The 12,089-nt window shown below is 36.8% G+C and overlaps 1 protein-coding gene across 2 annotated transcripts in view; it reads right to left on the bottom strand.

The window, feature by feature from the left end:
- The window catches only part of LOC136877471 (uncharacterized), a 169,427-nt gene that overhangs the window by 145,504 nt on the left and 11,834 nt on the right, over positions 1-12,089 (bottom strand). The window lies entirely within an intron of this gene.

The following is a 12,089-nucleotide window of genomic DNA, read 5'->3' as shown; positions in this document are numbered from 1 at the left end:
GACTCCTAGGACAGGACCTCTTGATGTCCTGTGTTGATTACCAACATTGTGGTTAGAAAGGCGGTTTTGTATGGTGTAGCTGTACTGTGCATGTAATTTAAATTTGTTTGTCCATTGAGAATGTTGATGCTTTGTTATATGATGTTGGTTTACAAGCAAAACAAATTACCCTAAGTACTGTATAATGTTACCCTTGACTAAAAAGTATTTGAAGGTTTTCACAGTCTTACATTGCCAATATCTGCTCTGAGAATAAGAATACAGAATTTATCTTTAAAATTATGCACTGGGCTTGTTAGAGTATCTGCAATAGTATTGACTGGCTGAAACTGTATTAACATATTTTACCTAAATTACCTAATTTTACCTCTCTTGAGACTTAGCAGGAAAATAAAAATTAAAAAATTAGTAATCAAATTGACCTTGTATGACTTAATGGATATCACTAGTGAATAGAGTGGAAAATAATCACATAGGGTACTGTGAAAATGTCAAAAACTCAAAAACTAACTTAATGTGTTTTGCTTGTAAGCTTACCATTTAGGTTTTTCTTACACACTTGCTACTGAACCTGACATTTCTTTAATAATGGTAACAATAACTGAAGCAGACTTATTTCATTTTGTGTAAAATGCAATAACATCATAACATGTGCTGGAAAAGGCCACCATGCATGTCCTCGCAAGATTAAGCCAGCATACTATATTTTAGAAAGTTTGTGTGAAGTCACTGTCTGAATTTCTTGGTTGATGCTTTGTTTGCTGTGAACTGTGGTTTGTTTTGGTAAACTCTCCCTTTCAGATATCCCTGTACAAAATAACCATGTGGATCAGACTAGGAAAGCATAGTGACTAAAGTCCCTCAAAAAGGGGCAGTACCGAGCTCGATAGCTGCAGTCGCTTAAGTGCGGCCAGTATCCAGTAATCGGGAGATAGTGGGTTCGAGCCCCACTGTCGGCAGCCCTGAAGATGATTTTCCGTGGTTTCCCATTTTCACACCAGGCAAATGCCGGGCTGTACCTTAATTAAGGCCACGGCCGCTTCCTTCCAATTCCTAGGCCTTTCCTATTCCATCGTCGCCATAAGACATTTCTGTGTCGGTGCGATGTAAAGCAAATAGCAAAAAAAAAAAAAAAGGGGCAGTTGCCAAACACAACACTAAATTTTGAAAAGCAAGTTGTAGTGTTTATGTGGCTGTTGATATGGTGATCATAGCTATGGGACCTCTAGTTTTACATGGAATCTGAACCACAAGGATGTGACTTTTCATTTCAAAACTCCCACATGCATTGGCTGGGATTCAAATCACGGCCACATAGATTTTGTAAATACAGTAAATGTATTCTGATAGGTGCAACCATGCCTCAAGCAGGAACCAGGTGTTGTCCAGAATGCAGGGATATTCCTGAAGAAATGTCTGAATCAATCGACAGTATGCCACTCTTTTCACTTGATAAGACTCTTTTAATTCATGGACTATGGAATAATAGTACACATTATGTTTCAGGTTCTTTATAGCTTGTTAATAATGATAATGTTATTGTTTTTACATTGCACAAACTACGACTTTTTTCCCGCAGGAGTTCTTGTGCGCACCAGTAAATTTACAGACATGAGGCTGACGTATTTGAGCACCTTCAAATACCACCGGACTGAACCAGGATTGAACCTGCCAGTTGGGTTCAGAAGATCAGCACTCTACCGTTTGAGCTACTCAGCCCATCATAGCATGTTAACAAGTGTTTGTGGCTAACACTCATTCCCATGAAAGTTGGCACAGTGACTTCTTGGGAGATGCCAATAGTTGGCCCTGTTCATTCTGGATAGACATGCAAGGTCATCCAATGAAGTTCCCTCAGTTTCCAGTTTCTTTGATAGGCTCCAAATGTTCTGACTTGCTCGATAGATGTCTGTCTCCAATCTTCTCCAAGTATTGCTGTTGACATGACTCAATTGATTCTATTTTCCTACAAGTGTGAACAATAAACACTCGCTCCTCTGAAGTATACCAATACATTTTTCAGTTATTCTGTGTGAACTATATCAGGCAGGAAACAGGATAGTGATTTGCTGGTTTTGGACTGCTACTCCATGTTACAAAAGCATATGTACTACTACATTACAGACACATTCCTTTTCATTTCCTACACAATGAACATACTCATGTTCAAATTGCATTGCAATATATTAATTAATGTTACAATTATTTATGTTGGTTTCAGTAGCAAGTGGGATACACTGTATTTCATACTGTTCTATAGTGTTAAGAGTGTGTACTTTGTTATAACATGAATCAGAATTATCAGTGATTGTGCTGATTTAGGCTACTAGAAGCATTATACAGACTCGCCACCACCACTCTGCTCTCCATAAATTAAAATGAACAATATACAGTATTATGTGCTTGACAGTTGCTACTGGTTTCAATCTACAAATTATTTCAATACAGGTACCTAACATATTTCATTCCTCGTACACAAAAACTTGGTCAAGAGATCAGAAAATTAGTACACAAGACAGTATCTATAACAAAGACCAGTGCCCTTAACAGAATTCAACCTAGTAACAGCATCCACTAAACAGAGATATATTACTTACCTGATGCTTACTAACTCACATTTCCTACCATATATGTCTAAATCTCTACATTGGACAAACGAATCAAAATTAGGTACACAGAACAACACATCAGAGTTCTCTAATATAATACAAAATCTCCTTTTGTCAACCACTTAGTAAATGCAGGACACAAATATGCAGACATCCACACAACCCTGGGCATTGTTAGAGATGGGAACAGGTAGCACATGTCCCACTCAATTTTCTGTATCACCATCATTATCATCAGCTAACCATCTCCAGTTTCCTAGGTGCGGTGTATGAGAGCTCACCAATTCAGTCAATTCAGGTACCATTCTTCTTCCTGTACTTGGTTCCAATCCACTCCTCTATGTTCTAGATCTTGTTTGACTTGTTCGATCCATCTGCTTCGAGGTCTGCCTCTAGATCTTTTGCCGTTTAAGGTTTTTTACAACCATTCCTTAGCTGCTGAGCAAGAATCCTTTCTCATTACATGGCCATACCATTTCAATCTTAATCTGATTATAGTATCACATAACGACTTTCTTATTTGAATCTCTTGGCGAATCCTTTCATTGTGGACCTTATCTCTCCTGGTTTTTTGTAACATTGTCCGGAGGAATTTCATTTCTGCATCTTGGAGTCTACTTTTACCCCTGCCTGTGATGAAACAAGTTTCAAGGCCATAGGTTGTTATGGGCAAGAAATAAGCTTGATAAAGTGTTTGTTTGGGTAGTATTGGAATTTGGCTGTCCCAGAGAAGGCTTCTAACCTGATAGTAAAGGACAGCTCCTCTTTGAACTCTATTTGTGATTTCAGCATTTGATTGGTTATCTTCAGTCAGGACACTACAAAGATATTCTTCTTGCTATTTCTGTCTGTCTACTGTGATATTTGCTCCTGACTTCTGTCTGTTGACTTTCATATCAACTGTTATATTAAGGCTGATTTTAAGACCAAATTCCTTAAAATGACAATTCCAAGCATTAATCTTTCCTTGAACTTCTTCCTCATTACCACCCCAAATCACCACGTCAAATGCAAATGCCTTGAATGCACTGTTCTTGCTGTGCTGTTTCACTCTTTTCATTATCTTATCCATCACTGTGATATATAGTGGAGGTGACAAAGTGCTGCTTTTTTGCACTTCTTTACTTGTTACAAACCAGTTGGAATAGCAATTTCCTATCCTTACACAGCTCTGTCATTATTTATACAATATTTTTACTTTACTGATGAGAGATACTGGAACATTTCTCCTTCCCAAGCAAGCACGAAGTTTATACCTCAGTATGCTGTCATAGGCTTTTTCCAGGTCCAGAAAGATAAAGATGACATTTTCCCCCTTTTCCCAATGGTTTTCCATTGTTGATCTGTTACCTCGAAACCCATATTGTTCTTTCTCAAGCTGTGGTTCAATGATCATTCGTAGTCTTTTCTCTATCACTTTCTCCATCAACTTAAGTTCATGAGACAGGAGTACGATTCCTTTATAATTGCCACATATCCATCTATTTCATTTCTTGAAAAGGGGGACTATACAACCCTTAGTCCAGTCAATCAGGATTTTTTCTTCATTCCACACAACAATCATCACTCTAAATAGCCACTGAAGTCCATGAGTTCCAGCAGCTTTAATCACGCCTGAGCTCACCTTATCGAGGCCAGGTGATCTGCCTTTGCTCATACTGTTCAGAGCATTTTCAGTCTCAAACCAAGTCAATGGGGATTAACTTTTTCCAACCTTGTTCCCAGTATCTAATTCCAAATCTCTTTGAGCGATTTCTGCTGGGTCTGTTCCATTGTACAAGGAAGAAAAATACCTTCTCATCTCTTCCCTAATGTCTTCCTCTCTCCACGTTATAATTCAATCATCTTTCCAATGCTTTAATTGGTAGATGAATAGTTCTTTTGTTTTTCACAATTCTGTACAGAAGTTTCTTATATAATTTACTGTCTTCTACTAATTTGTCAGTAAATTCAAACCAGTTTTACTCTTTCTCAGATTTAATTACTCTCCTTGCTCTGATTTTTAGGTGTCTATACTTCAGTTCTACTTCTTTCAGTTTTACGTAATTCTTATCTGCGCCTTTTAGGGTCTCTTTATCTCTTTCTCGTCTTGCCGTATTGCTATATTTTATGCTTGCTGCACATAAGAAGTTTCCTTTTATTTTGGTATACAACTTGTTTTTCCTACAATATCAACAGGTGAGCTCACAAGTATTTTCTTGAATCAGGTCCATTCCTTTTCTCCCATTTCTATCTCATCTGTCAGGAGCGGGTCACAAATCCTTCTTTGGAATTCTTCCTTTTCTTCAGGTTCATCCAATTTCTACACCCCTATTTTGGGTTTTTGCCTGGTCTTCACATTTTCCACTGGGATGTTTCTAAAGGTTGCCATCAGTAATCTGTGGTCACTGTCCAGGCTTTCTCCTGGCAATACTTTCACATTAGTGATAAACAAACTAGCTTCCTTATCAGAGATAATATAATCGATTAAAGATTTCTGCTGTCCATCTCAACTGTATCTTGTTACTTTATGGCTGGATCTCTTCTGGAAAAAAGTGTTCTTAATTATGAGGTTATTCCTTAGACAGAAGTCCAGCAAATCTTTACTTTCTTGGTTCCTGTTTAAGCCATTTGGACCAATCTCATTTTCATACCCTGTTCTGCATCATGTCTCATATTAATGTTTTATTTCTTCTAATGTGCTGATTGAGGTTTGACATGTCTGTATCAAACTTGATTCTGATGACTTCTTTCCAATAATTCGGGATCATTGGGTGGCAATGCCAAGTGCCAGGTAGAAACAATACTGAGGTATGATTTTTGTTTCAAAGAATGATAGAAGAAAGATGCAGTTTAGTACTGGGTATTAAGGCATGTGCATTGCTAACTTACTGCCAGTTTCTTGAGTCTGTTTATTGTTTGTTCATTTACTGTGTGTATTATATCACATAAATTAATATTTTGTATAAGTTTATCTTTTCAGTTAGAACAGCAAAGTTTGTAGAATCAATGTGATAGGTCTGCCTAGTGTACTTCTATGCTTATGAATAATAGCTTTGCTCGCACATAATTTACAAAAGTTCCCTAATCACTAATACTGAGCCACAATGATCAATTATCATCTTTGATAGGCCAGCCAAGGGAGCAATTTGGAATTTATGGTGATAAGCCTTATGAAATTTTCTTGTAGATGACATTAGTTGTTTCCTCCGAAAGTATGTATTGTACGTGATTTAGTGCAAGACTTTTTCTCAAGGTCCTTGTGGCTGCCTGCCTGTTAACTCACTTCTTTCTCCTTATTTATTACCTAACAAGTCAATGAGTATTAAAAACAAAACCCTATTTCATTGTAAAATATGCGGTGATGAACTTATCATCCCCAGTTGTATCCAAGATCATGTCTGTTGCTCAGAAACACTGTCCTCAAAAGGTTGAAGGTGAATGATATCCTCACCTCAGGTGGAACCATCCTATAGGGAAAATAGTCTAAAAAAGAAACAAAAATCCTTTCTTTTGGCCCTCTAATTCTGAAGCTGCCATGCCACAGTGGTCCAGAGACTCTGAAAATCTGAGTAAAACCTCAAAATGCTAACTTCTCAGAACCAGTTGCTAGGGAAACAATTCTAGGAGTTAAGGCCCTGCAATGTTCCAAACTACAGAATAGTCACAAAGTTCCCACTGTTTAGTCCATCAGAGACTTTGAAAGTGAAATGTTGCATGAACACCACAAATAATTATGCTTTTCAAGTTGGTGACTGGAGTTTCAAGACTTTAGAGACAGTATGTATTTTTTATACATTTGTTTTTGTACTCTGAATTGTCAATTTCAATTTACTGTTCTACTGAAGGTTACACTTAAGCAAGCTGTGGCAAAAACTTCCATTCAATTTTTATTTTTGTTAGAGCATAGGTTTTTAACCGCTGTGCCATGGCACCCTCGGGCGGCTTGAATGACCTCCAGAGGTGCCATGGAGTTTTCCTTATTAATGATGAAAACAGCTGTGTAAACTTACAAGAAAACTGTAAAGAAATAAGTTTTTCTCGTCTTTGTGAAACTGTCAAATATTTGTATATTTTATTTCCCCCCTTCAATTTTATTTTCCTTCTTTGCCTGCTCTCAAGGACTTGCATATTTGTGTGAATTGGATCATGTGTGAGCTTACCTCAGAATCCTGTGCAGTGATAATTTGAATGAAGTTCTCCAAACTGTCATAAATGTGGTGAACTCCTTTAAAACTCTACTTCTTAAAGTTAGATTTTTCAGAAAACTGTGCCAAATTACAGGGCTGAGCATATGTCTCTCTTATTTTATAGCAGCACAGCAGGCTTCCCAGAAGAAATACATTATCATGCATTTTTGAAATTTAGTGAGAAAACTATTGTCATCTAGAAAAAGAAAATCATGTCAGTGCTACATCCCGTGTGAATTAATTGGAACAATGGAACATTTTTCATTATTTTCCTAATGGTTAGCGATAGTGTGTTACACATGATTTATTCTTAGTTCCTGCACTCTCTATACATTATTTCCACTGTTATTCAGCGTTGTTTAATTTGTGTTGTGATTGTTGTGAATAAAAGCAGTATTTATTTTGAGATGAGTCACTCTGGAGGATTTTTGAGGTGGTAGTACAGTTGAACCCCGAACCTCCATTACTCGAATTTTCAGGATATCAAAGTAACTTCAATTTTACAGCTGTTTGTCCTATTCTTCACGTGTATTTATTTCTCTATTACTCGAAATTTGGTTTCACAAATTTCTTGATTTTTCGAAGCAAATTTTTCCTCACTTGAAGCAAAAAATACTCTGTAACTTGAATTTTGTACAACATTGACTGTCCAATACAGCATTTGTAGTCTGTGAGGAGCAGTTAACAAGTAAAGGATGGGCTACAGTGATGCTGGGAGCTAACATGATGGGAACCAAAAAACAAACTTCTGTGATCAGAAAAGCGGCAAAGCATTGCTGTTTTTTTGGTGTGAATTCGTTACTGGCCATGTATGGAAGTAACCCCAGAAGTCATGAATGACTAGCTCCATTTACGAATCTTAGTTGCTACTCTTTTGTCAAGTCCAATTGCACTCATTTTTGCCAGTAGTCTCCCATTATCTACCCTATCAAATGCCTTAGATAGGTCAATCGTGATACAGTCCAATTGACCTCCTGAATCCAGGATATCTGCTATATCTTGCTGGAATCCTACAAGTTGAGCTTCAGTGGAATAACCTTTCCTAAACCCTAACTGCCTTCTATCAAATTAATTAAAGTGTGGTTTCATGATGATGAACTGAAAAATATGTGCTCAAAGCATGTGGAATCAATGCCATATCATGTGAAAGAACATATAAAACACAAAAGAGGACATATTAGCTATTAGAAGGTATTCAAGGTACGTATTATGTAAATAAATGAAAATAAATGAAAAACGTGTACTTTATTGCCGTGTTCAGATAAATTTGCACGGGACTGTAAGTGCTTTCTGGACACTGACATTCTGTTGAAAATTGCTTATTTAAGTGATAATTTTTGCAAAATTGAACTCGTTAAATAAGTCTCTGCAAGGAAGGGCTTATTGATAAAGTTTCTGCTTGTCAAACCTTGGTACTAACTGAGATAAGCTACTCTAATTTCCTTTTCTACATGCAGTCTTCTTCTTAAAAGTGAAAAATCAATTAAGGAGGAGAAATGGACTACTTTCCATGTTTGCAGCATTTTGTAACAGAAAACGAAATAGACGTTAGGTACTATAGATATTGTTACCATAATTGAAGGACAATCATCTCATTGATTCAGTATTTATTTTGAAATGTACTTTCCCAAAAACTGTGACAAGTAGCAGTGAATTAATAAACTTGACCATATTCAGTGCCTATATAGCCCACAAGACGAACAGCAGCCATGCAGCCAGTGGTTTAGTTGGACCGGAACGGGCCGGAACGCCGTTCCGGAAAATATTTTCCCACTTTAGAATGACGTAACATTTTTACATTCAGTAACAAAATCTTATAATCTATACATAGCGCTGAATCGTCATGGGTGTACTCTAGCGGACTAATATCGAACCTTACGGTTTTATGTTCGTAAGATGCGGTCGCTTTTACACTCCTGGGCGGTTTTCTGGTTCTCTAAGGTTGGCTACACTGCTATTGGATCCGGAGAGCAGGAAGTGAGCACGACTACTTTCTTCCACTCGTTATGTTTGTGTGAATGCAAATTTTATTTCATGTTTTGCTCAATGTGTTACTGTGAAGCAGATATTATGGAATCTCTTTGCAGTTAATGAACATCAGTAGAACCGTAGTACCTTCCAAGTTTTCCAGTGGCTGTGAAAGTGATTTGTGAGTGTGACCATGAGTTTACTGGGTTCAAAAAAACGTGCTGGGGATGAAGATGAAGAATCAAAGAATATTAAAAAGGCGTGTGATGGCTCAAGTAAAAACGAAACTGAATGGAGTTCCGAGAACATTAGTTTCATTAAAGACGCGAGTATGAAGACAGAGCCTGGGTTAAATGTTGCTGAAACGTGTGATGCAGATTCAAGGGAGAATCTAGGTTATGGTTCTACACCTTCTACCATCGACTGTGAAATTCAAGGACCTAGCTACCGAAATCAAGATTTTCCAGACTGTTGGAACAAGTCTCGGTACCGTTATTTTTTGTCACAGAACAAGTGGTTATTTGCAGAAAATAAAAATTTAGGCTGCAATATATGTAAGGAGGAAAGTAAATTAGGATTAGGAGTTGCTAAAGGGGTAGGACTTAAGCTAATGAAAGTATGGGTAGAATGCAACGTTCATCCCAACGGAAATAATATTAATCAACAACAAACAAGCCTTCGGGAAAAAAATATTTGAGCACAAAATTTCAGAATCTCACAAGAAAGCTATGTTACAAAAATCAGAATCTAATAAAAAGATACTTGAAAGTTGCAATCAATCAATCAATCAATCAATCAATCAATACTGATCTGCATTTAGGACAGCCGCCCAGGTGGCAGATTCCTTGGACACTATGAATGTCAAACACCTAGAAACCACCGTTCGAGTATTTCGAACAGCATACTCAATTGTGAAAAGAAATAGACCCTTCGTAGACCTACAGGCTTATGATGAACTTCAACAATGAAATTGTTTAGATATGGGACGAGTTCTTCATACAAATTTTAGTTGTGCTAATATTATTGAACACATCTCACTGGAAATGAGAAATAAAATAGAAAAATCTATAACAGAAAATCAGAGGAGAATCAGTATTATGATAGACGAATCAAGAACAGTTAGTGTAAAATCTGTTTTAGTATTATGTTTGAGATGTGCTCTTTCAGATAATTCTGAAGTTGTTTCATTTTTCTGGGACTTGATAGAACTTGAATCAACTACAGCAGATGTTATTACTTGAGAGATATTTAAGATTATTTCTTCATATGGGATGAATGAAAACTTTCTGGCAGAACATTTAGGTTAGGTAGAAAAAATGGAGTTGGAGCACAGTTTTTAAAGTTATTTCCAGATATAGTAATCTGACACTATTGAAAACATTGCTTGGAATTGGCCGTTTCTGATACAAGAAATGAAGTTACAGGTGTTCACCATTTCCATTCTTTCTTTGACAAAGTGTATTCTTTATACAGCATGTCTCCCAAAAATCAAAGGGATCTCAACATTTGTGCTGCTTCACTGGAACAAAGAGTTAAGAAGATTGGGAAAATATTTACAATAAGATGGGTAGCATCAAGCCAGAGAATTGTAAAAGCTGTCTGGAAAAACTATAGTGCACTAGTAAAACATTTTAGTTAGACCAAAAATGACCACCAGAGAGACTCTAAAGAAAGAGCAAAATTCCAAAGTCTAGAAAAAATGTTAACATATGTAAAATTTCTAGAAAAGATTGCAGTTATGTATGATGCTCTTGTTGAGTTAGCTGATTTGTCATTATAGTTGCAGAAAAGAGAGACAAGTCTAAGAGAGGCTCAAAATGCAGTCAAGCGCACTATAAAAGTGTTTGAATCTATGTGTAACTCAGCTTCTGGAGAATACTACAGAACAGTTCTTAAAGCAGCAGAAAACAAAAAGTTTAGAAGCATAGGATTACATGATTCTAAAAAAGTTGTAAAAATTGAGAAAAAACAGATTTTTAGAAATTTTGTAAACAATTTAAGTAACAGGCTTATGGAAAATGTGTCCGCATCATCTCATCTTGGTTCCAGCTCTAGTCAGCAGAGACATGAGAGAATGACAAAAGTTATCAGTGATTCAAAGGTACTATACAAAAATAATTGGCCCTCCACTTCTACTTTGGATATCTGATATGGTGATGAGAGTGTTAGCAACTTTTGTGACTTTTTCCACACAGAAGACAAGAGGAGGTCATTAATGCTTTTAAAAAGTATGTCGAGACCAAGGAAATTCCAGTGGAGCCAATGCCTTTAATCAAGACTGTACAGACCATTCCCATCTCTTCAGCAGAAGCTGAAAGAGCTTAAAGTACCATGAATGAAATCCACACCGAAAAGAGAAATAGGCTGCTGGTTGCAAATTCAAGCGGACTTATTTTCATAAGTAGGGTTCGATCTCCTGTGCATATATTTAACCCACAACCATATGTCAAGTCATGGCTACGAAAGGGAAGACGTTCAGCTGATGAAACAACCTGTCGGAAACATGAGGCCGCTGATTTTGACACTCAATACGAGTCCATTTGGAAATTGCTGAATTAATAAGGTGAGTTCCTGTAAATATTTTGTTCCAACTAAATCACTGCATGCAGCCAAGCAAAAGTTTCATTACTGTAAGTCTGCATCTACATCAGACTCTCCAATTCTATTTGTCCATAAATAGTTCACTAATTGTTATGGGTTTTCATTTTAGATTTAAGATGATTGACTTGAGGTCTGGCACATAGGAAATTAAAATAATTTACCATACTGTGCCGAGATGAAGAAGGGCTACACATGGTCATACTCAAAGACACAACCACTTCCTTAGTTTTATTGACTAGAGAAAACACAATTTTGGTGTGTATATTCAGTCCTCAGGCTGTTTGGATCCTTAACAGCTACACCATTAGCTGTCACAGATGGCCTAGGCATCACTGAAGAGGTATACTACATAAATTAGGAGTGAGGTAGTTTTTTTCATTGCCTTCCTCACTGAGCCAGAAGTTGCTATTACATATCAGTCTACCAAGCCCACTGAAATGCATACACCAATCAACCCTATGAGCAACATTTTCACTCTTCATAGCAGGGACTGATTGCATAAGAAATGGCAATACTATCATTGCTTATACCTCAGGCACTTTCATATTGTCAAAGCCACAGATCAGATTGAGACAAATCAATGAAAGTAACAAAATTACTCTACCCCATACCAGAAGATATAGAGCCAGCAAAAGCATATACAATTTTTAATAATGGTTTTAAATTAAATAGTTCATAAACCAGCTCTAATAATAGTTTAAAATTTTACAATACCATGGATGGTACATTGTTTAGAGCAATG

This window comes from Anabrus simplex, chromosome 7, assembly GCF_040414725.1.
Source record: "Anabrus simplex isolate iqAnaSimp1 chromosome 7, ASM4041472v1, whole genome shotgun sequence".
In the NCBI taxonomy this organism is placed as follows: Eukaryota; Metazoa; Arthropoda; class Insecta; order Orthoptera; family Tettigoniidae; genus Anabrus; species Anabrus simplex.
Note: the sequence above shows the minus strand (reverse complement) of the source record. Positions and strands in the feature narration are given on the sequence as shown.